Source organism: Procambarus clarkii, chromosome 4 (genome assembly GCF_040958095.1).
Source record: "Procambarus clarkii isolate CNS0578487 chromosome 4, FALCON_Pclarkii_2.0, whole genome shotgun sequence".
Classification (NCBI taxonomy): Eukaryota; Metazoa; Arthropoda; class Malacostraca; order Decapoda; family Cambaridae; genus Procambarus; species Procambarus clarkii.
In genome coordinates, this window is record NC_091153.1 from 35,534,256 (window position 1) to 35,539,492 (window position 5,237).

The window sequence follows — 5,237 nt, forward strand, 5'->3', positions numbered from 1 at the left end:
TATATATATATATATATATATATATATATATATATATATATATATGTATATATATATATATATATATGTATATATATATATGTATATTAGTATATTTTGGTAGCAGTCTTTCCTGTAGACATATATTATTAAATATGACCGAAAAAGTAAGATTAATAATTCTAACACGAATTTTCTCGATCTTTCTTACGTTTCTTTTCACTGTTGATGGTAATTCAAAGATCAATTCTCCAAAATTCATTTTTATTTCTAGTCTGACGCGACACTTGAACGCGTTTCGTAAAACTTATTACATTTTCAAAGACTTTAGTTTACAAACACACAACTGAAACTGAATAGAGCTTACACATCTTCGATTTTATATCTACATTTGGGTGAGGTGGATGAGGTGAAAACAAACTTTCAACAATGGGTATTGAATGGGTATTAAATTCAAACACAAGACAGTACACGAAACAATGGGTATTGAATGGAAGTAATTGTAGAAAGCCTATTGGTCCATATTTCTTGATGCTTCTATATCGGAGTCTTGATGTGTGACACTTGAAGTCGTGTCTTGAAGTGACACTATATATATATATATACATATATATACGTATATATATATATATGTATATATATATGTATATATATATATTTATATATATATATGCGTATATATATATATGTATATATATATTTATATATATGTCGTACCTATTAGCCAGAACTCACTTCTCAGCCTACTATGCAAGGCCCAATTTGCCTAATAAGCCAAGTTTTCATGAATTAATTGTTTTTCGACTACCTAACCTACCTAACCTAACCTAACCTAGCTTTTTCGGCTACCTAACCTAACCTAACCTATAGAGATAGGTTAGGTTAGGTAGGGTTGGTTAGGTTCAGTCGTATATCTACGTTAATCTTAACTCCAATAAAAAAAATTTCACCTCATACATAATGAAATAGGTAGCTTTATCATTTCATAAGAAAAAAATATGAGAAAATATAATAATTCAGGAAAACTTGGCTTATTAGGCAAATCGGGCCTTGCATAGTAGGCTGAGAAGTGCGTTCTGGCTACTAGGTACGACATATATATATATATATATTGTGACGATAATCTCCTTCAAGAGATTAAGCCTGCTCTTCCCTCCTAAGTTCGTCGCTATATACAACTAATATTGAAGAAATATCCAACAAATACAACTCCAAGGTTTGCCAGAGAGCAAACGTATGCAGCACCAGGAACACCTGCTCCCCCCGCCACTCGAACAGCCAAACTACCTGTCCGTCGCCTGCTCATCACTGATTGGCTGTGTGTCCAGTTGCACCTGCCCTCCACCCACCACACTACCTGATGTCTGGGGCCACACGACCTACAGACCTCAGAATATCCAGTGCTTTCAACAAGTTAACACGTCTCGTTGGTAGACTAAGCTCTAGCTTACGTGTACTAAGAGAGGTGGCAGCTTAAAGCCAATATTCCTGCACCTATTATCTGATTGTTTATTGTTCACCTGTTATTATTCACTTGTCTTAACGTAACTTTTCATTTTGTCATTTGATTATTCTTATTATTTTGATTGATTGATTTTATGATACGAATTTTATGTCTATTTTATTCATACTTTGCTTTTCTAACGTAATTAAAATCTCATTGTTAAATTTACTTGTGTTTTGTGTGTCTTCCCATTACCTTACCACAGACGAAGTTCCAGATTTTCTCTTTTTGTTTCTATATGTGACGAGGCCATACCCCTAGCTTTTGAAACAGCCGAACACCAACGCGTTACCGTCACAATATATATATATATGTCGTACCTAGTAGCCAGAATGCACTTCTCAGCCAACTATGCAAAGCCCAATTTGCCTAATAAGCCAAGATTTCATGAATTAATTGTTTTTCGACTACCTAATCTAACCTAACTTTTTCGGCTACCTAACCTAACCTAACCTATAAAGATAGGTTAGGTTAGGTTAGGTAGGGTTGGTTAGGTTCGGTCATATATCTACGTTAATTCAATAAAAAAAATTGACCTCATACATAATCAAATGGGTAGCTTTATCATTTCATAAGAAAAAAATTAGAGAAAATATATTAATTCAGGAAAACGTGGCTTATTAGGCAAATCGGGCCTTGCATAGTAGGCTGACAAGTGCGTTCTGGCTACTAGGTACGACATTATATATATATATATATATATATATATATATATATATATATATATATATATATATATATATATATATATATATGTCGTACCTAATAGCCAGAACGCACTTCTCAGCCAACTATTCAAGGCCCGATTTGCCTAATAAGCCAAGTTTTCATGAATTAATGTTTTTTCGTCTACCTAACCTACCTAACCTAACCTAACCTAGCTTTTTTGGGCTACCTAACCTAACCTTACCTATAAATATAGGTTAGGTTAGGTTAGGTAGGGTTGGTTAGGTTCGGTCATATATCTACGTTAATTTTAACTCCAATAAAAAAAAATTGACCTCATACATAGAGAAAAGGGTTGCTTTATCATTTCATAAGAAAAAAAATATAGTAAATATATTAATTCAGGAAAACTTGGCTTATTAGGCAAATCGGGCCTTGAATAGTAGGCTGAGAAGTGAGTTCTGGCTACTAGGTACGACATATATATATATATATATATATATATATATATATATATATATATATATATATATACACACATATATATTATTAAATATGACCGAAAAAGTAGGATTAATAATTCTAACACGAATTTTCTCAATGTTTCTTATATTTTTTCACTGTTGATGGTAAATGAAAAATCAATTCTCCAAAATTCATTTTTATTTCTAGTCTGACACGACACTTGAGCACGTTTCGTAAAAGTTATTACATTTTCAATGACTTTTCAAGGAAAGAAAGATAAGCAGAACTTTTTGCGGAAGTAGGAAAGAATCGAGGCAATTACAGAAACACCATACTGTCCCCCGAACTTAAAGTGGCAGCTAAGAGCCTTCGTGAGAACAAGGAGGTAGTCGTCAGAAGAGGTGACAAGTCGCCAATATATGTCATTCTTAAAAAAGACGAATATCTGGCAAAAATGAACCTCATTCTCTCTGACCAAACTAAATTCCAAAGGGTAACGAAGGACACTACAGCCGAATTGAAGGCAAAGGTCAACAAATTGATCGAAACTGTGAACGCCAAGAAATCCGGACTCCACCTGCCAAAGATCATTGGGGAATATAAACGTGGATATGCGTATGGAAATGTCAAGACACACAAGCCTGGAAACCCACTTCGGCCAATCATTAGCCAGATACCCACACCCACGTACAGACTGGTGAAGCGACTCAACGGCCTGCTGACTCCTGATGTTCCTTGCGCCTTCAGCCTGAAGTCTCCAAAGGAATTTGTTGACTTACTGCGGGGCACAGGGGCCACAGGGATAAGAGCCTCGTTGGACGTAGAATCGCTGTTTACCAACGTACCTGTGGACGAGACAATCGGGATGATAGCCGACAGAGTGTATCGTGATCCAGCCTGTACTCCTCTTGACATACCCGAAAATATTCTAAGGAAACTACTCCAAGCTTGTACTAAAGAGGCACCCTTCTTGAGCCCGGATGGGCACATGTATAAGCAAGTAGATGGGGTCGCCATGGGTTCTTCCCTAGGTGTCCTGTTTGCAAACTTCTACGTGGGTACCATCGAGCAAAAAGTCTTAGTCGACATGAACTTGAAACCGGCCGTATACTGCAGGTATGTTGACGACATTTTTACACAGGTACCTGATGTCAGACATCTGCAGGAGCTGAAGGAGGCATTTGAGCAGAGTTCCATGCTGCGTTTCACTTATGAGATGAAAAAGGATGGGAAGCTGCCCTTTCTAGATGTAACAGTCATGGAAATGAGCGGAGGTTTCCACACTGCAGTCTACACTAAGGAAACGAACATAGGAATGTGCCTAAATGCCAACAGCGACTGCCCAGACAGGTACAAGGGGAGTGTTGTTAACGCATATGTCGACCGTGCTCTAAGCCACAGCTCAGAATGGAAGCAAGTCGACGAAGAACTCTGTCGGGTAAGGCAGGTCCTAGTCAACAACGGCTTCTCCAATGGTTTCGTCGAAGACATCATAAGAAGGAAAGTGAGACGCCATGCAACCTCTGAAGAGACAACTAACACAACACCTATACCCCCTATTAGACTATTTTACAGGAACTTCTTTTCCACAGCTCATAAAACAGAGGAAAGGGTCCTGAAAGATATTGTTAATAGAAACGTTATCCCTACAGACAAAAATCAGAGGATACAACTGACGATTTACTATAAAACCAGAAAAACGGCCAGCCTACTCATGAGAAACTCTCCAGACACAAAGCAGAACGCTTTAAAAGAGACCAACGTCGTCTATGCCTTCAAATGCCCTCTTGGGGATTGTAAGCTCCAAAAAACCCAGTATATAGGCAAGACAACAACATCTCTTTCTAGGCGTTTAACGATGCATAAACAACAGGGCTCCATTAAGGAACATATAATCTCTTCCCACAACCAAACCATCGCCAGAGAAATCCTAGTAAACAACACAGAAATCATCGATAGATACAGCGTTAGCAGGCGGCTTGACGTTTGCGAGGCACTACACATTAAGAAGTCAACACCAGTAATCAACAGCCAATTAATGCACAATTATATTCTACCCACCTCAAGACTCCGCTCCAATATAGAAGCATCAAGAAATATGGACTAATAGGCTTTCTACAATCACTTCCATTTCAATACCCATTGTTTCGTGTTCTGTCTTGTGTTGATGATATTAATACCCTATTAATGCCACCTCTTGTTCTGTCTTGTGTTGATGAAATTAATACCCTATTAATGCCACCTCACCCCATTCACCTCACTCAAATGTAGATATAAACAAAATCGGAGATGTGTAAGTTCTATTCAGTTGTGTATTTGTAAACTAAAGTCTTTGAAAATGTAATAAGTTTTACGAAACGCGCTCGTGTCGCGTCAGACTAGAAATAAAAATGAATTTTGGAGAATTGATTTTTGAATTACCTCCAACAGTGAAAAGAAATGTACGAAAGATTGAGAAAATTCGTGTTAGAATTATTAATCTTACTTTTTCGGTCATATTTAATAATATATGTCTACAGGAAAGACTGCTACCAAAATATACTAATATTAAAGCGCACGACCCAGCAGCAAGGAATCAAGCCTTCACGATAAAATATCGCCAGGATCTGATTCGTGATCAGAT